Genomic DNA, 24,678 nt, shown 5'->3' with positions numbered 1-24,678 from the left:
CTGGATCTCCCAAACAGAAGCAAGTTGCTTTCTTGGTTTTCATACAGGCAACTGAGCTCATTTGTAGCTTCATTTACTGATTTATCATTCCTATATAGAAGTTTAACGGCCTTCGAGCAGTTGGTTGGCTCGCCTGACCGCCCCTCTCATGTTGTGTCCAGGTTGTATGAGCTAATTGCTCAGGACTCTGAGCCCTCTGCACCTATATACACTAGATATTGGGAGAGGGACATGACTGGACTCATAACTGCGGATGATTGGGAAAAATCATTTACCCTAACGCATAAGTTGGCCTTAACCTGTAAAGCTCAAGAGGTTAATTACAAAATTCTATCCAGGTGGTATTATTGCCCTGTGGATCTCCATAGAATCTCCCCTACACAATCTGATCAGACTGTTATGTTTTTTGTCATATTTTTTGGGTATATGCAGCTTCCTGGTACTATATGTCTGTTAATACGAAGCCTACACTGTTATGTTTGATATGATGTATGTGTTGTATACCTGATTCTTTTTGTTATGTTTACCTGTTATTTTTTTTTCTCTGAAAAATCATTTAAAACCATACAATAAATCTCTCTATGTTCTTAATTGGTTTAATTATTCCTGGACATGTTTCATGGAACTAGTCAACTTCGACAGGAGGAGAAGGTAAGAGAGTTGTAGCACATACACATTATACATCTATATAACCAAATATCCAACCCACAAAAAACAGGTTCCATACATATCAGAAAGTCAAACTTACATTTCAAGATAAATGGTCAGCTCCATGTTTGTGTGATCCCCTCAGAGATTAGGCACAGGGTCCAAAAGGAAGAGTGATATCTACGCAGGGTCTTTTTTGCAATTTAACCAAACATTTAGATGGATACACCTATAGTACAAAAAGGCAATATCAAATTCAATAATATACCACCGCTCATTACGTTTAGGGGATTACAACAGAAACTTCTCTCCAAGAATTTAACGCTTATCCACCATTTTACCTAACCTGAAATCAATGTTTCATTAACAGGGGATCTTCCCATGGTAACTCTATTTATTAAGATTTAAAAAAAAAAAATTACATCTCTATACATAGTCACCTTCTTTTGAAATGCATTTTTCTAGTCGTATGGCACTTTCAGACACAATCAATTATGACTCCTCCCATTATCACCATTTCCAACGAAAATATAAGTGCGGAAACTTTTTGAAGTCCCCCTCGTAATAATATTACATTATGGAACCATATGCAGTTAATACTTGTAATTAGAAGAATTCCCTTTTCCCAAATGTTTTTGTTAATACATTTTCCCCATGTTCATGTGGGAGATCCCATTAAATAATGGCAGACATGACATATGAACATGTGCATAAGCTTACAAAAAAATAGCATTTGGAGTTTGCTATGTCTTGAACTTACTTTTAAGATAAACCCTACACTTAATCTATTTCCTGATCTTAAACAAAATGCTCATCAATATTATGATGACCATACCATCTTCGCAAATGTTGTATTATATTTTTATTACAAACCTCAGTAAGGGTTTCTGCAATGAGAATAATGTTTTCTTTCATGAAGAGTAGAGCTGGAGTAGGAGAGAACAAGGACAGGGCAGGACGATGTTCTCATTTCTTTTTGGCAGAACTGAGTGGTTAGGAAGTAGAGTGCTGGAGGATAAGGCAATTAGATAGGGGGGGTCGCCCCTTCTTTATACATTGGTAGTGTTGAGTAGGGTTCAGTATGGGTTCTGCTCTATTCTTTCCTTAAAAGTAGCATAGTGTAAGTTGGAGCACGGAGTGGGCGGATTCTCCTCTCTCCTGATAGTAGTTGAAGGGAGCACATATAGAATAAAGTTGGGAATAGAAGGCTAGAAAGAAGTGAATATTATACACAAGTTAATGGGTAAATAGAATTAGATTAGCTTGCTTTGTTTTTGTTTGATTTTACCCTGCATTAAGTCATCTGATAAGAGTAAAAGGTTCTATCCAAATAGGAGCTTAAGTAGTGGTTTGTATTTTAATATTGTTTTTGTAAATATACCTAAAGTTTAGCCTAAGGCTGAATTTTGTGCTTATCTTCCGGCTTTTGCAATTTTACAGGCTCCTGTTCCAGGGAAGCTTTCGTAAAATATACATGTCTAGTTTCATGAAATATTTTGACTTATTAGGAATCAAATATCTTGCATTGTTAATACCACCATGTTCATTTTGGCACTTGATAGTCAAATCAGCCATAAATATCTCCTAAGATTGTTTTCACATTTGGTGTAATAGGGAAAAACATGTGAGACATCTTTTTCTACAATGGGAAGTGATACACTACCAGATAAAGATAGGAAATTCCGAAATTGAAAGTGACAATAAAATGGTGAGAAATGCAGCCTATCATTGTCCACCCCGAGAAAAAATAGAGACCATCCCTGCCTGTGCAGTTTTCATGAGCTGTCATCTTCATCATACTTGCAGACAGGCCAAAGAAAACTCAGTTCTTACTGTGATGACCTACAATTAACATGTAAACCTTTGATTATGAATATTTGAGAGGAAAATCAATAAGTCAGCTTTAAACTCACCCAAGCCATAAGCGTGCACTATGAGAATAGGATCTTGTAATTTATTATTTATGGCTGCACTCAGAAAATAACTGCCTATCAAATGACATATGGGTTTTGTCAATGCATGATATCATTCCATCACCATTACATAATTTTTAAAAAATGCCTATCCCTAAACTAACGTTACCAACTAGAGTATGAAAGGTACCAGAAGTTTCTGTTATCTATAAGCATAAACCTCATACTGCATTTAAATTATCGTAGTGATTGAAGAAATATGCTGGAAATGTGATATTTGTGAAAATTGGTTGTAAGGAAATATTTGTTTATTCCCCAATATAGTAGAGTAATTAAGGATTTTTAACTTATTGAGAGGAGAAGCTAGGAAGAAACTGAAAGTTAGCAACTGAATAAAAAAACATTTGAATTACATAGGATACTCCCATGCCCTGATGATATAGAAAAAATAATATATACAGAAGTGGCCTCTACAGCCAATATAAAACAACAAAAAAAAGCCTGAGACAAAATTAAGGTCAGATAAACCACTGTTTGAGCAGATTAGAAAGGTCCTATTGAAATTGCAAAATATAACCAAATACTAAAGTCTTTCTTACAGCATATAAAATGTCACCCTTTGAAATCTTAAAAGGTTTATGTGGGGGATGTGGGAGATTTAACAACACATAAAATGTTGCAGCAAATTGAGTTATAAATTAAATTTCCAAACTGTTTAGATTCTAAATGTGCAACAACACATAACAATAACAATGTAAAACATATATAGTAAAAACTATACGTCCACCAAATCTCTAAGGGTGTTTAGACTGGCAGCGAGGTTGTGGTGCAGTTACTGCTTTTTTAGAACTCTTCCTCTTTCTTAGATCTGCTTCCTCTAGTGAGATGCCACATGTGATCACCTGCAGTGGCCCATAGAGAATGAATGGGGGTGGCAGTGAGTAGTTCAATATAGTCAGCTGTTACCAGCTGTAAAATGTTAAAATCTTAGCTCTTTAAGAACCACCACAACAGAGTGGGTGGCTGATCAGCTAGTAATGTACATTCTTACCAACATCATTGGGCTGTGATGTGCATGGTTGGGCAAATTAGTCCCAAGGCGAAAAAATGCAAAATGCCCAATGTGCTATAGCTTGATATCAAACTCATGCATTGCATGGTGTGTGCTGAAAAAAAAATACGGCATCTTTGCATAGCATGTTCTGATGAGATTTGGCACATCACACTGGGACATATAAAAATTAAGCAGACTTTTAAAGCAAATTAAGGGTTTGCTTCCCTGTCAACCCTCTGATATTTAAAAAATGATTTTGTAATAAATACTTTAAATAACATAGATCATTATCAAACCCCCATTCCAGTTTTCAGGAGGTGTTTGTGACATCACCACTGCATTCAAAATCCAGGAATCACAAAGAAGCCATCATATATAAGAAAGTCTCTCCCAGCATCTGTTCCATGACTTTTGTATGCCTACACAAGGTAGGATTTTACAGGAGATACCTAAAAATAGAAAAGAATAAAAGATAAATGGAAGTAAAAACCAATTGGGAGATTGTTGTTGAAATTAAAGGACTGGGAGTATTTTTTTTTTGTAAGTTATTTTTATTACAATTTTTTTTAACACATTATACATAATACAGCAGAAAATAGACAATAAAACTAAATTAAATTTAAAAACAAAATATAAACATATAAAATATAACATAACATAAAATGAACAAAACCCTCTTTGCCCCGAGATATAAGAAAACAATGTTGTATACAACTATAACTGACTATTATAGCCCTTTAGATCTAAATATTCATATAAATACCAATTATGGAATGAATTAAATAAGCAGCACCCATTCAGGATAAACCATTCAAAATACCCCACAACTAAATACTTTTAAGGCCAGTTCTGAACACATATGCAGCAGCAGCTCCATTTCTTTAAAGAGTCTATCCAGACATTTGTGGCATATTGACAATGGTGAAACTGAGTGGAGTGGAAGATAATTTGATTCCTAATCAGGTATTTACATCTCTCCAGGACTCCAGTATGAAGATTCCCCACCATCTGCCACATGGTTTTGACAAGCCCGGTTTTCAATAGCAGCTGCTGAAGTGCATTTTCATGTATTCTGTTTCAGAATCAATTAAAGGATACATGATACAGAAGCACTGTATGTCTTCTTCTATAATTCAATAGATTATAGAAATATTTGCCAAAATGCACTAAAGTAACATAATAAGTTTAACCTGATACAATTACTTTCATGGCAGTAGAGAAAGGATTGCTCCTTAAATTATATATATATATATATATATATATATATATATATAAAAAGAAATATGTATGGATTGTAATTTATAACTTTTTTTGAGATCAGAATATACCATTGCTAAAGATTAAGATGATGACTCATATTAAGCACAACATTACAACTTTATTTATGACTCCTGATAGTAAATGTAAGATTTGTGCTTCATTCATATACTGTAGTTATAATATAATATGTTACAAAAATGACATGCCTTTGGTTTCATATAACTCACAACAGAAGCATAATTGCACAGCAGGAGAACTGACCTTATTTTGGGTGTACTTAACATATGACCTTTAGAATTATTAATCATTTAAAGTCTCAATCAAAAATGAAAACAAAGATCCTAATCCATACTGTGATTTATGATCAAAGAGCTCCTCCATCCACTCTGAAAAATATAACATAGGTAAGGAAAAGCTTTAATGTATATTCATGGCAACCAAACTCCTTCTGTCATTTGTTGACATGCTGAGTTCTAAGGATTCTTTAGATCTTTCAAATAAAGTAAAGTAAATGGAAATGGGGAACCTTATTTCACAAGTGTCAGTGTTATGCACATCAGAACAACACTTATCTGATGCTGAAATAATTATGTGGATTGTAAATTTAAAACAAAAAAAAATAATAATACTGAAAAATGAACATTCTTTAGAGCTGTTATTCTTCCTAACTCACACAACAAAACAAAACGTAGGTGGCTTAGCACCTGAACATGTGTCTTTCTACTTTTCACAAACAGAAGAATGCTGCTAAATTATTTGTATACAAATAGAATAAAAGTACATAATATAGCTGCTAATCCTATACAATACTTTTCCTTTTTATTTGTTTTCCCTGTTAAGAAAATATAAACTATTAAATAAGTCTTACCAACCCTTATAAGCCTTTTCTGACCTGGCTTCTTAATGCTTTCTGACTTAAATAACAGTTCTTTAAAAAAACTTTTACTTTGTCCATGCAACCAAATGTAACAGTCAATGTTTATTTTACTGGTACCAAAAACAAGAGTTTTCTATGACTTTAAGTCATCACCCATTAGGCTACCATTAGACATTGATAAATGGAATGATAGAAACAGACAAGATTTTGAAGGGCAAATATTAGGTATTATTTATTAGTGAAGTATTTTAAATTATTCCTGACTCTAACAGAGACCAACTATTCTAAACACAATACATATGGGCTTGGCTGCAGATGTCCTGCTGTTTACTACCACACACAACCACCAATGCACTAGGAAATTGATATTTAATTATCATTATATCAAACAACAAATCTGGATAATCAATGAACTTGGATGTCAATATACTGACAACACACTAGGAAAGGATAGAGAAATATATGCTCCAACCTATAAAACCTGATACAGATCGGCTAATGAATGATATGCGGACACATGATATAGCATGAAAATAAATTATTGAACACATATATTTCACTTAGCACTGTTTCACAAATCCACACCTAAATATGGACTCCCTCATACATTACGGTCAGACCCCATGGAAAAATGTGAACCCTAGGGATGCACCGAACCCACCATCCCTTACCTATTATGTACAATTTTGTTGCAAATATATGTTATTGACCTCATTTGATCCCCTGAGGAAGCCAAATAAGGCACAACGCGTCGGGTACTGTGAGATATCTTTGAACTTTTGTTTAATAACTTTGTACTAATTTCAGATTCAGGACCATTTTAAAATACTTCACTAATAAACATATACTTAATATTTGCCCTTCAAAAGCCTGCCTGCTTCTATCTTTCCATTTATCTATGCAAAATCAAGGCTGGGCATAATTTTAAGAGCTATATCATCAGAACCTTACTAGATATCCTTCTGAGATGTACCATTGGACCTTGTTCAAACTGGCAGCAAGGTTGCGGTAAGGTTACAGCTTCTGTATGCCAGTGAACCTCTGCCTGATTGGACACATTACATGCAGCATCTACTTGTAACAGCCCAATAAAAACTGAAGGGGCAGCAGTGAGCAATTTTGTACCACTCACTGTCAAATATGTTCTTTAAGAAGTAACATTGCAGTGTGAATACCTGAGCGGCAAGGTGCCAAGAACCCTGTGGGATCACTTGATCCAACTGCAGGTCTGAACCTGCCCCTGTTGACCTGGCTCTGTAACATGTAAAACCCCACTCAATTTTTTTTAATAAAATCAATGTATATTTTATTTTCTAAATATCTCACTCTTTCTAGAGTATTCCTAGGTGGCATCATTCTCACCATAAATGATCAGTAATTTTATTCCATGTCCCCAGCTAGGTCTATAATCCCTGATTAAAATTATATACATGATTATTATTTCTATCTGACGGGTGATTGGACTGAATTCACATTGTTTGTCATTTATGTTAGTTTACACATTGGTATTGCCGTTGTGTTTATAGCAGTTTAAATTTCAAATTTAATGTCTCTTTTTTATGTCATCCCTGAAATTATCAAGCTGCAAGCCTTTTAGCTAGCATTGAGCATATTGTAAAAAGCACGTTCACGACAAACATACTGGACTAAAAAAAATGTGAAGGCGGGGGGTACTAGCTTGCTATTATAGCTTTACAAGATTGTGCCAAATACATAGTGTACTTAAGGAAACGTGTCATTTTATTTAATGTCTATAACATGCCGCAAAAGCCTAAGAGCTAGAAGGTCAATTTAATAGTAGTTTATTTTTTACTTTCAAAGGAAAGGATGAAAATCCATTTAGCAGCTAAGTACATTGTGCTTCAGATAGGACATCTAAAATCTTGTAATTCTTGTAGGTTTAGCTAACATCCACAAGGAAAAACACAAAATTATATAGATCAGAGTTAATTACCTTAAGCTTTGGAGATTCACTCATATTACAAATCAGGGTTTAGTATAAATGTGCTGGCCCTAAGGCAACTTGGAAACATATTATTACTTTCACTTTTATCAATTGTTTTTGTACTAAATTCAGTTTTATTTATACAGACAAGCAAATGAATACGTCATATAAACAGTTTATACACTAAGTGTTTAACACTGATTCCTCGACTTACTCCATAGACTAAACATAACGGCTAATCTTCCATCTGTGGTAACAACCTGTGGTAACGTGGGGATGCTTTGGGTTCCAAATCTTCTTCTCATGGACAGCAGAGTTGGTGGGTTGTTCCTCGGGTGATTATGTTGTTGTCTAATAGCATTTGGTTGTCTTCACAGACATAAACTGAACTGGACTGCAGTGGTGGATTACCAGCTCGCAATAGAAAAGGCAATGGAGTACCACATGGTGATGGACTCCGGTAGGTTAAAAAGAGCTTTATGATTTTTTTTTTTTTTTGTGGAAAAGATGTAGGATGGATTTTCATTATGCCTGTAGGTTATACGTGTAAACAATAATTTTGTGAATATGATATTTATAGAAATTTTGATAATAACTGTCACCAGATTTACCATTAATTGTATATCTATATATAGTTCCTAAGCTGCATATCTGCAATTCTTCTTTCCCCTTTACAATTTAGTGTTTCATGAGATGTTTTTAAGGCCTAGTATACACTGACTGTTTCCCCAGCATTAAAATAAACACAAATAACATAAATTTAAATCTTTGTTTCACATCACATGTTTCTGTGCATTTGTGGGTGTTTATAAGCGGTAAGGATATATTCTGATATTTTTTCCCTTTTATCTTTGCTTTACCATTCTAATAAAAAGGCAAACGGTATTGCTTATAATCTTTATATTAGATGTTGACATTTAAAGTACACTTAACTGTAACTGTGATCTAAAAATGTTAAAATGCAGTAAGTCTAACATTAACCAAACATTCTCTGGTGAAAACCTCCAGGTTAATACATTGCACTGGCAATGATTGGTTCTCTACTAGACAATGTTTGGTGAATAACAGATTCACTTTATTAACCCCCTTGACGGTGATCCTGACTGTGGCTCGGGGGGAATTTTATATACCAAAGGCAGTAAATCCAAACCACTCTCGGGGTAGCACAAAAAAATCTATATGGTCCCCTCGATCCAGCGGCATCCTTTAGTGAACCCTGGCCAGCTTCTGCAACACATCCTCAGCTTGATCGATGTGATGCGTAAAGCATCAGTACGCTGGGGAGGCGTGGCTTGGGGGGAAATTTAAAAGCAGATTACATTGTAATCGGCTTTTAAAACATTGATCAAAGTGATAAAGTTAAAAAAAATAAATCCAAATCATAAATAATAATTCAAAACATTTATCTATTACCTTACAATATAAACGAGTATCTATTATACCCTTGTTTGGAAGAATAAAAAAAAATTGTACAATATGTTATATTTTAATTTATGATTTGTGTTTCAAACTTATCATACCCGGGAGTTATTCTTAAGAATTATACAACAAATTTCCAAGCAAAACGATGTACCGCTTTTGACATAAAAATACAGACAATTAGACCAACAGGGAGGTTAAAACACCACTTAAAGAAGACTTAAAGTTTTTACATTATATAAAACCCCTCCCATTTAATTGGTGGTGCGGCGGTGGAGACTAAAGTGGAAACCTTCAGGCTCCTGGGATGCCAAGGTCATGTATTCCAGGAGGCTGTGGGTTACCCAAAAGAATTTCAGGAAAGCCCTTTCAGTGTTATTGAAAAAATTGTGTTTTGTTACAGTCTCCAGGCTACAATGAAAATCTAGCAGGGGTTATCCACCTTCTCCACTGTAACCCCCCCAAAAAAAAAATTATGTTTGACTAGAGCTGGGAATAAAATTGTTGTTGAACTGATTCATAAAAAATTGCGGTGAAGGTGGGGCATTTCTTTAATTCTTTCTATTCTACATGGTTGACCCTTTCCAAACTTATGCCACTCTATGCCATTCTATCTGCTGCTACCCTTGCAAGCTTGATGCACTTTATGGAACCACTAGTGGCAGTATAGTTATATTGAAAGTATGACCTTGCTTCAATAAGAAAAGCAAGTGATTTGAAATATCTATGTTAGAACACAAGGAAAATACCATTATCTCAACCAAATTGTTTGTAAATTACATGAGCAAAAATAGTTATAAAATCTGTCATCTATCAAAATCTAGTTAGAACATTGTAAAATAAACCATTACCATTTGTTTGACTTTCATGGGTCATACAGGAGCATATATTAGCTTGAAATTTGATAAAGCGTTTCTGTATGGTAAATTTAGGCTTATCGTGTGATTTGTTTTTTTAAGCCTCAGAAGTGAATCTCATAAAGCTGTCAAAACATGCATGGATTGCTGCTTGCTCAAACCATTAATGATACTGACTATAGCTGTCCAATAGGCATCATCCAGTCAATAAATCTGTCCAAGCTTCTGCATTTTACTAGAGATGATTACACAGTTGGAAATGCAAAATATGAACTTAAGAAAATATGCATTGATAAAGTGTCCATTAATGGGAACCAGATGAGCAGGAAGCAATGCAGAAAGTTGAGTTTCACTGACACAATTGATTTTTTTTCTTCAGCTCTGAATAAAGAACCACAGATCAATAAAAAACATTTTCAATAACCCTGTAAGTGCATAAGAACACATCTGAGAAAATAGTTAAGATTCACAAGAAAGAAACTAAACAGGGCTTCGTATATTTATCTTTATATTTTCTGCTTTTTGCAATAAAATACTTTAATTACAGTAACTTGGGATGAGTGAACTAAATACATCTAAATAGCGGTACATTACTTACATAATACCAGCATAGGTACATTTGGAGATGTAGAATCATGCACAGAAAATCATTTCTAAAAAGCTCTTTATTTCCTAAAGGTAAACATAAAAAGGGGATTTGCATATATTTTGTTAATTTTGATGAGAACTAAAAATGTTTAAACCCCATACACACTATTACATTACATTTTTAGTTTTAAGTAAATAGTATACAATTTTTGTGCATTTGTTATTTATTTTTATTTTAAACTGGCAGACTGAGCTCTTGGCTCCTTTTACATATTTTTTTCCAGGTTGCCTTAATCCACTTTGCTGAAACTTGTTGTTCGTGAAGCTGGTTTACATTTTTACACACAAAAATGTAAAAGTAGTCAAATGGGTGACTAAAACCTTGTTCTTCTTTTACCTACCAAATGTGTTAGGGCAGAATTTCAATCAGCCAGGGATAGAATAGGAATATCAGAATGTAAAAACCTTCTGTAGTTCTCTCTCCTTAGAAAAACAGTAATGCTCTAGGCATTCCTTGGCATCAGAACACACTTGTTTAATATTTATTTGTAATAAAAAATAATAATAACCAAAATCAGTGGGTAGTCAGCACACAAATTTGGGAAACCAATACTTGGGTGTTCTGCAGTTTTACAGTAGAAGATGAGGGTTGAAGCACACACATGACTTCCCAAAATAGCAACAATAGCAAAGAAGAAAGACATTCAATATTTTGTGAGGCACAGCTCACCTTTGACAAATTTTTGATAAAGGTGAACTGTGCCTCAATAACATGTGGGATACCAAATAAATTAGGGCACAGTGTGCTTCAACTTTTTCCCTCTAATTATACTATAGGTCTATAATATATAGTACTATACGAGGGGGTGCTGAGAAGTTCCTGGCTTTGCCCCCTTCCAGATGAAATAGAAAAATTAGTGTGGGGGCAAATGACAGCCTAATATCTTAGTATGCTGTGCTGTGCAAATATCAGGTCTTTGTGATTCCTAAAACTGTTTCTCTTTTAGTGAGAAGCTGTGATGGCAGAGGCACAAGCAAGTTTCACATCATTGGAGTTACGGGCCGTCATGAAGTTTTTGTTTCTCAAGGGAAAGCAAAGGACATTCACACTGAGATGTCAAACACACTGGGGGAGAAGTGTCCTTCCTACAGCAATGTCAAAACCTGGATATCTCATTTCAAGACTGGGCATTTCCCTGTTGAAGATGAGCCCCGGAGTGGGCGCCCCCCAACCTCAACTGACCCGGCAACCTGCGATGTTGTCCATGAGCTGATTATTGAGGACCGATGAATATGCACAAAAAAAGATTCTTGATATTCCATGGGAGCATGTTGGGTTTGTTATCACCACTATCCTGGACATTTGCAAGCATTCAGCTAAGTGGGTGCCAAAATGTTTGAAGAGTGAACAGAAGAAGGAATGAGATGAAGCATCCAAAGCCGTTTTGGCCCATTTTGAAGCTGCACAGGACTTTTTGGCTAGGTTAATGACTGAGGATGAAACCTTGCTCCACATCTATGATCCTGAAACCAAGGAACAGCCAAAGGAATGGCACCACAGTGGGTCCCTGCGGCCAAAGAAGTACCAAACCCAGAAATAGGCCAAAAAAGTCATGGTGCACATTTTCTGGGACAAAGACGGTATTCTGTTGGTGGACTACCTACCTCAGGGCTAGTATTACCAGACAATATTATGCTAACCTCCTGGACAACCTGAAGGAGGCAATTAAGACGAAACGATGTGGAAAGTTGACCAAAGGGATCATTTTTTTGCAGGACAATGTACCTGCGCACACTGCCAACATTGTGTCCGCCAAATTGAACACCCTGGGTTTCCAATTGGTCCACCCCCCCCCCCCCCCCCCACGCATCTGACCTGGCCTCTCCTCTTTACCTGTTCCCAAATTTGAAGAAACACCTGAAGGGGCAACGTTTTAGGGACATTTCTGACGTCAAAGATGATACTGAGAGCTGGTTTGCGGCCCAACCAAAGGACTTTTATTTGAACGGTCTAGAAAAGCTGCAACTACTCTGTACCAAGTGCATCGGTCTCAGGGGGGAATATATTGAATGAAAGTGTTATTTCATATCTCTGGCTCTCTTCTTTCTGGGCAAAGCCAGGAACTTCCCACCACCCCCTCATATATTATATATTACATTTTATACACTATTTAATTCAATATGGTAACAACAGGAGAAAGGGCAATATATAAAATGCACCTAGATAGATATAACTGGATAGATAAACTTTTATGTTGTGTTTTAGGTTGACCTTCACATTTGTGACCTTCAATTTCAGCAGCAACCAGTACAAGGCAGGAAAAAAGAATTATAAAGTTGGAATGCAACACATTATATTGTAAACTATCGATGTACCTTTTATGAATGCCTGCAAGAATACATTCTATGGAGATAGTTTACAGTAAAGATATTAGAATAATCTTATAACTTTTATGATATGGTATTGATCTTGTCCAAGACTGCAGCACAGTAACCTGACCTTTGTGGGCTTGTTATTGTAATTTAGCTTATTAATACGCCACAGTGCCTGAACTCAAGCCTTTGTGTAAAAGCCACACTTAAGTAAAGATGTTAAAATGCCATTTATTGCAGTAGTACTCCCATGATGATAGTCCCTTATAGAGTAGGTCCATGATTGCTCTAGCTCTAGGACTGGAGAGCAATTACTGAGAGCAACAGCTTTTTGCTACTTTTTACTTTAGCTATATAACTAAAGACAATATATTTCATATTTTTATCATAAGTATTGCATTTAGCAACTCTGTCATTATTGAAGTGGTATAACCATTCTGAATGGAGAATATAGTGCTTAACAAGCTTGAATGGCAGCACAGTGGATCAGGGCTTAGCACTGTAGCCTTTGCAGCACTAGGTCCGAGGTATATATTTCAGTTAGGGCACTATCTGCATGGAGTTCTCCCCAATATTTGCATGGGTTTTCTCTGGGTACTCTGGTTTCTTCCCACATCCCAAAAACATGTAGTTAGGTTTATTGGCTTCCCCACAAAATTGACCGGGGAGCCGTGTGTCACTTAAAGAAGAAAGTCCCCCCTGAGTGACGCCATGACGCTAGAACTCGCCCACACTCCCATCACAGATCTGAGCCATAACCCACTCACCACCGAGTCTGCGATCTGTATGGGAGACGTTGGTCTGCAGCTCTAGCTGGTGCCCTCCCCCAAGCGGGGTCCTTCTCCTGACCCTGATGGGGGCACACTGACCAGAGAAGTGGACCACCAAAATTTTCTCGGTCCGCAGGCCACCAGTTGGCGACTGCTGCTTTAAACAAATTGGGGGTCAGCCCCCCATTTAGGTGCTTAATTAGTATATGAGTATAAAATAGATATAATCAACACTTTCCACTCAGAAGGCTTCTTCCCTGCCAGATGATTGGTACCATGTAGTCTCTTTGCCAGTTTTTCAGCCACCACTATTCCAACATCATGACAAACAAACAAAATCAATGGTCCTGCATTGCCAAAACCCATGGCTGAACCTTAAAACAAGTTAGTAGCCCTCTTTGGTATATTCCCCTACACAAAATGAGTAGTATAAAGGTAAAGTTTGGAAGGGGGTTGGAATGTAAAGTGTATTAAAACCCAAATAATTGTTTTTAGCATAAAGGGAAAAGTTAGAATCCATAAACGTTTTTAGTGCTTCATGAGGCTCCAAAAGAGAGATTCCCCCTACTTCTATTTCTGGCAAAACAACTTTTGATTCTAGCTTTCCCCTGCTTTACTTTTGTTACTGTTATTGTTGGAGAGTTTCCTTCCCTCTTTGTCCTTGTGAAAAACTTTCTTACCAGACAGGAGGTGAAAGAATAGTTACCTGGTCTCTTTCACCTTTTAGAACACAACCCTTTCAGAATAGATTCTTACATTGCTTTGTAACCCAAGCATAACCAAGACCCGTAAATGTAATTACAGCACTAAATAAATGTGTGTTGGTTTTCCAATAACATCAAAACAATCTCTGTAGATACAGCTGATATGATTGCTTTTCTTCTTATGCACACAGAACACAGTCTCCTTTTAAATCAATGCTGGAAGATGAGCCAGGTTTTAGATTTAAAATGTTAAATAACAGCATACTAATTAGACTAATTGACCATGGAAATAATTGTTTTTTTTTTTTAATCATATCTTCAGAATCTACTTTACTAATAACAACAAATCAATATGGCCACCGTATATCATGCTTACAACCTCCAGCTCACCTTCTTTAAAGATACCACATGTCGTGTATACAAAATCAGAAAATTAGGTGTGAATGTTACTTACACAAAAAAGAAATTGAGTAAAAAATAATCAAAAGAATATAATTTAGTGTATAAATATAACTACATAATGTTAGGTCAAATTTCTATTTTAAATGAGCCATTCAGTTTAGTAAAGTGGTTCAATAACATCTTATTGCCCATTCTTGCTGGTTACAAAGCTACCAGTTTTCTTCATGACAGGAAAGATGCTGTTACAGTACTGTATGATTATATAAAGTGCTATGTAACAAAAGGAAAGCTAATGTGTAAATGCACTCATAAATCCTAATCAGCTTATCCTGGAGGCTGCATGCTTCAGCACGGGACCTGATTGCTATAGTACAAAGTCTGCCAACGAAGAATCAGGTGAGCATGCAGAATAGAGGTTAACTAATGTTAGGCCTAGATTTAGCCATTCCTTTTATGGATTAAGAGTTTTAGAAGTTAAATCTGGGATTAAATCGGTTTATATTTGCCCATCCTGGTTCTTCTCTCTTCCCCCAATTAACATTTTAATAAACACCTTTCTGCTTTAGCCACATCTACTCTAAATCTTCTCTATGCAATGCAAGTAGATCATGGCTGGTACCAGGGGCCATCAGGATGCTGTATAAAGCTTTGTGAAAGAAATAAGCTGTGTTAATGACCACGTGTGATGTTGAGCTTCCACGTTTATAGGAACTTGAATCCAATAATGAAACCTGAGGCAGTAAGGTTAAAAAGGAAATGTTTAGAGGATTTGCCTGATGTCCTCTAGCCAGGAATAATTGGGGGCTTTATCTGACTTGGTGCAGTTTCTAAATTATACAATAAGAACCTTATTATGTGCAGTGAAAGTAGTTTGAGTACAGGAAAGAAGCACAATTCTGGTGTAAGCCAATATTAAAGCAATTATAACTAGTATGTGGATAGTGATAATTGTAAGATGCAAGAATATATCTGTATCTAAATAGCCCCTATTTGAGTATCTATAAGAGCCTCCTAACATACCCTGACTTAAGGACTATATGAAAGAGTCATACAGGAGCCTTTAGTGGCAATGCTGCAGTAACTTTTAGCTAGGGTTACGTATTGTTTTTAAATCACAGATAAAGAAGTCAATTGGCATTATTTCTTTTAATGTGACAATGTCATTTATTTAGTGTCCCTATTATTGTATTTCTATTTATACCCATGAATAAAATAACAAATACACATCTGTATCCCATAATACACAGGTACTGAACCAGTAATAGCACATTAAACCTTAGGGGAATGTGCATGTCAGCTCAGCCAAAAATACATAAAAGCCATCTATTTATTATTTACATAACAAATTAAAACTGTATTCTTCCATGTTTCATTCAATCCAGACTTCATTCATAGACAGCCATATACCCTGGATCCCTAGATCATTTCTTTAGTTATACTAAGTGAATGCAGCACTCTGATTGTTTCACAAAACCAAAACGAAAATGAGGATATATATATATATATATATATATACACACACACACACACCAAAGGCAGAAAAAAGGGAGAAAAGTGCGAAGTTTAACCTATAGTATGCGTAATCTAAGATTCTCCGGAGGTAAGGCATAGGTTAATACTGGTTTCGTAAAAGTAAAGTAGGAGAACTTTATATTACTTTTGTTCTTCTTTTAAGAAGAATATCTAAATCAGTCTAAAGTTCAGTGATCAATCTTCTCATCTTGTATGTTTCCTGAAATCTCCCATTAAAATCTATTTTTATCACAATTATTCTCAGCCATAAAATTGCATTTAAGAAAATGTCTTTCCAGCACTTTAATTATATAAGCGTACCCTATAAATGGCACTAAAGATAGTTTCAGGATATATGTATACTGTCCATTGATCATTAATAGTTTTACTACTGCGGTAGTGTAAATCAATTAAAATGTTTTACTGAAGTATATTAATGTATGATTAAAGTGACAATCTAAGTAAGATATATTGCTAACCTTACTCTGTCTTCTGATGATCTTGGTAGGAATTGAAGCTGTTAAATCTGATTACTGTGAGGAATGCGGTCATAGATCTAGGTCACCTTGTATTCATCTCGACAAGGAAACAGGAGGAGAATTGCTGCAATACAGAAAGATTGTAAAGATCATCTTGCGTGGAGAAATTTTGCTAACTTTAGCTAAAAGGAACTTCAGACAAACATCTAAATACAGGAAAATTGTATTTGTATTTATCTAGTTCATAGAGTTGCATTTTTTTCACTGCTCAGTAACACTTGCAGAACTCATGTGGTGGAGAGTGAACAGAAGCTGTACACAGATAGGCTCCTCACTCTGCTTTCTCCTATTTTAAATTGCAGGAAATCCCATTTTGATGCTTCTCACTTCCCCTCTCTCAGCTCTGCTGTATGGTAAACTGCAAGAAACTGAAATCAAGTCAAATTTAGGTGCTTACACTGCTTAAATAAAACAATGGTTTAGGTATATTAGGTTAGATTTTATAGTTAGGTATATTAATGTTTTTGATGTTTTTTTTAAATCAAAATATGGATACGTAATGTGACATAATTTTAGAAGACTATATAATAAAACCGATAGTCACAGAGGTCCAATTAATATTTGTTGTGTGCTCAAATGTATTCATTCAGAAACAGTATTCTAAAAATAAATTTGCTAACCAAATGTACGACATGTAATATTTAAAGCGGACCTATCGCCACATTTTTTCCTTTTATACAAATAATTTTTGATTAATTAGTTTTTGAAATACTCTTTTTTAAATTAAAAGGTAGACCCCTCTCTTTCTGTTTTTACTGTTGCAGTGGTAAGGACTAAATAGGGAGCAGGAGATCAGTCCACCAAACGAAGTACAAAGGAAAAGGCACAAGCAGAGTCGGTGTCACAGGCAAAGGTCAGTCTAGAGTTCAAGCGGATTGTCAGGAACAGGCACAGGTCAGCAACAGGAAAACACTCTCCAGCTTAGATAATCCCTGCAAATGCTACAACAGGCACTGGTGACTCGGAGCAGAGAGGCTTTATATTCCCAGCAACCAATAGCAGTGCAGGACTGAGTCAGGAGCTGATCAGCCTCTAGAATTCCCTTCAGCTGTGCACAGACTAACAATGGATGCTGGGGATGCCATAAATCCATCAGACTGCACAGCTAAAGGGAACCAGGGGCTGCTGCTATCCTATAAAACAGTGTTTTCTATTGCGATGGCACACAGCACAGAGTTGTCGACCAGATGCCTAACAGTGCCAATCTCATGCATGCGCAGTGAGATCTGCATTTTTTTTCATTTAGGAAGACGGGGTAGCATGGGTGGATTGGGAAGGTATCAACAGCTTTCCACCTGTGAAGCCGAGTGTTATTTTTCTTTTGATTACATTCAAAAGGAAGTAATATGTTGCAAAATGATTTATTCTTTTACATTTGCTCAATATTCATAGTACAAATAAGTATACCTATGGGGCCTCATACTACATATCAAAATGTGTATTTACTCACACAGGTTTTACAGAGTCAGTTTCATCAATATCAGAAAGATTGGTTATTTGGCTTCAGCAACACAGCCAGGTTAGTAAAGTTTATCCAAAGATAAATATTATTTAATATTATGATTTTTAGGTAATACCTTCTGCCAAACTGTTAGGAGGGCCCTGGGTACAAAACTGGGTGCCTCCATGGAGGTGAACATATTTTTCATATACCTCATTGAATATAGAACTGCTCCTTGCTCTCCTAGCCTAAACTGTACAGGGGATTACATCTGGGTGTTTAGTATGTTGATTGGTTACTGGACATTGTAATTAGAAATGCTAACTTGTAAATTCTTGTCATACAGGGCAAATTATACTATATTAAAATGCTACCATAATCTTTTTTGACATATTTATATACAAAAATATCTGGTCAGCAATATTGTGGACCTATTAATTTTATACAAGTTGCATCACAATCTGCATCAGTACATTCAGCAATTGTCCATTATTTTATTACCTGTGAATTTACCAATAAATTAAATTTTCTATTATACTTTAAAATTTCAGCCAGTTAAATTATTCCATTAACTTTGAAGTATTTATCCACAATTCCAGACTACAACTACAGGGGCTTTGTGCGTTCCTTTGTTCTTGAAAATTTACAGGTGTTGGAGAGAACATTAGTCATTTTATAGAAACGATTATACAGCTACAACAGACAGTTTAATTATTGGTCATTATCATTTGGCTTGGAATCTGTTTATTCATTCTCAGTGGATGTATGTTTATGAAAATAATATCACCAAACAACATCAAATAATTCAATCTAACCATAAAGTGAACCTCTCATTACCTTACAAACCACATCTTACAGCTGTAGTGTATAAAGTGTCCTCTGTCCCACATAAAAATGTTTAATATGCATTACACTATCATCATTCATGAGAATTGAGAAAAAATATTTGTGTCATTGTTTCCTTTACCAACCGACCAGGACAGCTACATATGCTTCCATTTAAAGGTGAGCTTCCTTCTCAAGTTCTTCAGCGAAAATATACTCCATGAGTGGTGAGCTTCTGCCATAATCAGCAAGTATGCACAGCACAGCATATATGCTGAATATGGCTAAAATACTTACCTGTGAGCAGTTGCCCTACAGTGATGTCCTTTGATCTGCCCAGAAGCTGCCATCTTCCTTGTGTTTCCTACAACTACACTCCATTAGATGGCCATTGGTGATAGAATACCTGCCCCATGTGCCATTTCCATATGCAGGTGTTACATTGTCCCTAGTGGCTGGCTTTGTATGCGGACCAAATCTACATGGTTCATGTGACTTGCAATGTAGTTTAGAACTAAAACAAAAAGTCACCAGGAGCCAAGGCTTTTTTTTTTTTTTTTACAAAAGAGACATTGCATATCTAATTTGTCATCTAGCTCTACATCCTGGTGAGTTTTGGTTTCTTTAGTGATGGTCCGCTTTACCTAATGAGGTATGGATATGTGTGAATAGCGTTCTCAGCTAACAGCAAGAAGTTAGCAGTACATTAGATTTCTGACAGGATCAATGTGTATTTTTTTTATACTTTTAACAGTATTAAAATGATTAAACATTGCTAAAAATGTGTTTATTGCAAAGGTGTATTACATTTTTATAAAGAAAAAATTTTCACCAATATTACATTATAGTTATTAAACTAAACTTTTACTTTTTAATAGGCTGTCATTTAGAGTTTAACTGCAATTATATGTAGATGAAGCACATCTATCATTTTCCTATAAATACTATTTATCTTGTTTAATGACTGTAGGTATTTGGTATTTTTCAGTATACTGCTGTTCCATTGTTCCTGAACAGCACAAGCATGAAAGATAAAGGAATTTGAGTAGTTATCTCAAAACTCCTGGTAATTAGGTACCTAGGGCAATCCCTCTCTGTCACTTAGCTAATTTATATAAGAAATTAAAAATGAATTCTCTAAGCTTACTACATATTGGTAAAAACAATTATGCAGAGCAAATTAATAGGGCCTTTTTTTAAATATAAAGTAAAGGACAGAAAAATGTTCTTCGCTTTTTTTTTTTACACTTTCAGAAGCCCAATTGCCATATACTGCACACACACATGTACAGTAAATAAAATATATATGTAAAGTGGGAAAAGAGTATGTTTCATGACAATTGGGCTTCTAAATGTGGAGATTAGAAGTACTGTAATACCTCTAAAGTGGTCTTTAGAAACACTATTCACTGTTCACCAGTTCTAGACACGATCACCACTATAAAATGTAGTGGTACAATACCTATTAACTTTCTTTAAAGACCCTTTGTAAGCTGGCAAAAACAACTTAGAAAACAGCTAAAAAACAGAACTTTTTTTTTATTGTTCCCTTACAATTTTTGTCATTTTGTTACTGGCTGAAGGCACAGGCCACTTTTAAAGTGACCAATAGGCTGATCACCAGTTTATAAATAGAATGAATCTCACTATAGTGGTAATTAATAATGGTAGTTGTAGCAATGGTTATCTGGAAAAAGGGAAAAGTACCTTTCTTTTCAGTTAGTTGCCACTCAAATGAATGTGGAGAAAAAAGTGCCCTTATTTTAAACACATAAAAACTTCAGGTGAACAGAAAGTTTACTCATTTATACAAAGATTTTCAAAAATAGGAAGTTGTCATAATTAGTATAGTAGTCAGTACTAGTGTTGGTCAAATATCTCACTATTCGATCGAAAAAGGGTGGTCGAATGTCGAATTCGAACACCATTAAAGTCAATGGGGGGAAAATTTTGCTTATTTGTTGGGACTGCGTAGAACTGCAAGAGCAATCAGGGGAGCAGAACTGACAGCTCCGCTCCCCTGATTGATCTTGCAGCCCTAGCCTAACCATAGTATGTGTTCTTGGATAGAGATTCTATATCCAAGAACACAGGCGTTCCATGGGATCCTGAGACACTAGAAGCTAAATGGGGACAAGTCTCTAGTCTCTAGTGCTCTGTGATTGGCTGGGGAAATGGAAATCCTGATGACTCTTGAGCTGACATCAGGGTTTACATTTCCTCAGCCAATCAAAGAGCAAGAGCACTAGAGGTGATGAATGGGGAGACTTGTCCTGATTTCCCACACTGACAGGAGGATCATCCTGTCTTTTTGGGATACAAAAAATAAAAGTTAGTTACACAAATCACAGACATTCAGTACATTTCTTTAACATTAAAGCCTCTTTTTTAACACATTTTGTACACACGAATTTGCATCAGAAACTTTTTTTCTAGATTTTCCTCCTTTAAAATTGGGTGCGTCTTATATTCCGGAGCGTCTTATACGGCGAAAAATACGGTAGTTGATTCCAGCCTATCCATATAATTACTGTAAAAAATAAAGAATGTAAGTTTTACATTCATTTTTAACTGAAGTTCCAGTCACATGTTTTTCAAGTGTTGGATAGTAGCAACATTAATTTTTTCATTGAGGTGCAGTGCTCCCCACAATGGAGTAGAAAAATCACATTTAACACTTGTCTCCACAGTTGGTGCTACCAATGGTGGATTTGCCATCACATTTTAATTCCTTTTGTTTTCTGTCCTGGCAACCACAAGATATTCCACAACAAAAATATATCTCCCCAAAGGACACATAAAGCAATAAAAATGTGAAAATAATGAAACTTTAAAGTATTTCTAAAATGCGAAATTATACAGTGCTATGCACATCATTATTTTCTCCTTATTTGTTTTAATATCAGCTTCTAAGGTTTGGATAAGGTTTTTAAAGCTATAGCATGTCATATCCTTTACCCAATTCAATAGAAAGGTCGTTGGAAGTGGGTAACAATGGTTTTTGCCTTCCAAGTTATTTACTGTAAACTATAATCCCCCTCTATATAACATACAGAGAGAAAAACGTGTCCTTTGTTCATATTGGCCACTGGCCCAGGCAAAACACACAATAATTTATGGGGTAAATGTAAACCAGGTGTGTGATGATGCTGCTACTGATGCTTCTGACAGCACTGGTGGATTAATAAGGATGCACTGGGGTCAGAGAGATATTTCCTTGTTGCAAAAGACAGCAGGCGCTTGGTCAGCATTTTTTAAAACACTGGATGAGTGGCATCTACAAGCATGATACCAGTTAATTAGCTTAACCAAAGAGATGACCGTTCACTCTCTACAATAAGAGATGCTTCCCCTCATTGGATTTTAAAAAATCCATATAACGTAAAAACAAATTACTAGAAAAATTGGAAGGCTGTAAATAAGATTGGCTTTGGTTGGAAACTATGGTTTCGCTTTCTTTATAATTTATACAAGAGTCCCTTTGTTTCCATTCCTTCTTTTATCTATTCGCCCTTTTCCAATGTCCTAATTATAATCATTTTTTTCATTACTTATTCTCATTCCCTGAATTAATTGTGCTGAGCTTGTTTGCTGTCTCTATTACCACAACCATATCAAAAACAACAATAATCTAAATGAGAAAATTCAGCTCAGTAGTACTCATAGCTGATCATTGTTTCTAGCCGGAAAATCTAAGACCAAAATACAGTGCAGAAAGCAGCATAAAGTATCAGAAATATAATATATGAGAAATGGTTAATTTCCTTCATCCTTCATAAATTCCTTCATCCTTTCCCTGTAGCACCTGCCAAAATAAAGTTGCCCCCTGACCACATGTAGTATGTGACGTCAGGAAATAATAAAGTCGGAAAAGCTCAGTTCTGAGCTTTTCCAGCTTCGGAGCTGTAAAGTGTTGGCTTGGGCAGCTGATCCCACACAATCTGTGCCAAACTGGCTATAGCAGATGACAGGGGAAGCATTGGGGGTCTATAAGTCTCCTGATGTCTCCATTAAGATGACCAGTCACTGGCCCAATACTATCACATAGGGAGCATGTCAGCCCTCCTGTGAAAGCATTAAATTTAAATGTAAAAAATGCTTAAAAAACTCAAATGTTTTAAAGAAAAAAATACAATAAAATGCTCTCACAAACACATAAAAAATGTAAGGAATACATGCATGAATAAACAGTAGGTGTGCGATACATATTAGGTATCGCTGTGCACCCTGGAGTGTGAATAATAATTTAGGCCCAAATTTAGGGTTAAACCTAATATGTAAAGATAATTAAGTGCCTATGAGCACTGTTGGGCATTATAGTTTTTCATAATTTTTAGGATTTGTTTGGCATCCAGAATGTTTTTTAACAAAAATAAAGATTTGAGAAGGCATTGCGCAAACATTTGCAACTATCACAATTATGTTTTTCTTGTCAGTTATCTGGGATGACAAATACAAATATCAAAAACACACAAAACTGTTAACAAACCAGAGAAAGCTTTATTTGTGCTGGACAGGAGCTATATCTGTCTGTCTGTGTTGTTCTTGATAAATCTCCTCTTCCCAATTCATTGTCATTATTTCAATATAAAAGCCACTATAGAAACAATTGCTGCTGAACAGCATCACAGGGTGACTGCACTTAGGGCTCAGGCTTTCCAAATTTAGACTTCAATGTCACATTGGCTCCGTAAGTTCCATGAGTTATTTCAGACGAATTCTGACAAATATTGTCAGGCAAGACAAAATTCATTTTTTACAACAAAGATGCACTGAACTCCTTTCTTGCTTCTAGCCCAGATATTTAATATTACTGACAGTGAAGAATAGGTCAGACACAGGTGAAAGAGATGTACAGAAAAGAATGTTGCTGCACCAGCTGCAAACTCTTTTGAACTTTACAGAAATTGTGGTGAAAAGCATGCACAAATCATCAAGGGTACAATAAATGTGTATAAATTTGTAGAACAGAGGATGAGAACATCAAGGTCTTGATAAAATCATCCCCTAGACCACCTTCCCTTGAACCATCTACTCAGGGAGTCTTTTGTTCTGTGCTTTTGTGCTTAATGCAAATTCAAGCTGAATGTTTGAGTTCAACAACATTTATGCCATCATTTTATTTTATTTATGTTTTACTATTAAGCACATTTTCTCTTTTATTCCTGACAAGAAAGTGCATAATCACCCCAGCTAATAAATGTCCCCCACTTCTACTTGACAAAATGATGCTGTAATGCTTAGTGTAAGCAAATTGCAAGTCTGCATCAGTCTTGTTCAAAATCAGGAAAAATCAGCCAAAAAGTCAGTACTCCATATACAGGAGATATGGAGCATGGGTCAAGCATGAAGCACATGAGAAATATTGAAAGTACAAAATAAACATCCCTGTGTATCTTTCACCTTGTCCCAGCTGTACGTTTAAAGATATTGGCACTTGGTTAATGCTAAGAGTTTAATTCAAATCACAGGCTTTTGGCTTGTTTTGTATCAGTAATAAAAATTTTACAGCATAGCTGTTCCTGAGCAGGAAACAAAATCAGCAGTGCAG

General features: G+C 35.7%; 1 long non-coding RNA gene across 2 annotated transcripts in view; it reads right to left on the bottom strand.

Moving 5' to 3' along the window:
• Positions 1 to 754: 754 nt before the first annotated feature.
• Positions 755 to 24,678, bottom strand: part of LOC140330022 (uncharacterized) — a 138,361-nt gene continuing 114,437 nt past the window's right edge. Inside the window, exons 3-4 of one of the 2 annotated variants that reach the window (XR_011920569.1) lie at positions 5,137 to 5,261; positions 755 to 4,064 (exon numbers count right to left, since the gene is read on the bottom strand). This is a non-coding gene — a long non-coding RNA (uncharacterized lncRNA). The remainder of the gene's footprint in view (positions 4,065 to 5,136; positions 5,262 to 24,678) is intronic. The other variant, XR_011920570.1, reaches the window with a different exon arrangement.

The sequence above is a fragment of the Pyxicephalus adspersus genome, chromosome 4 (genome assembly GCF_032062135.1).
Source record: "Pyxicephalus adspersus chromosome 4, UCB_Pads_2.0, whole genome shotgun sequence".
Taxonomy (NCBI): Eukaryota; Metazoa; Chordata; class Amphibia; order Anura; family Pyxicephalidae; genus Pyxicephalus; species Pyxicephalus adspersus.
The sequence above is the reverse complement of the archived record's forward strand: the minus strand, read 5'-3'. Positions and strand labels throughout refer to the sequence as shown.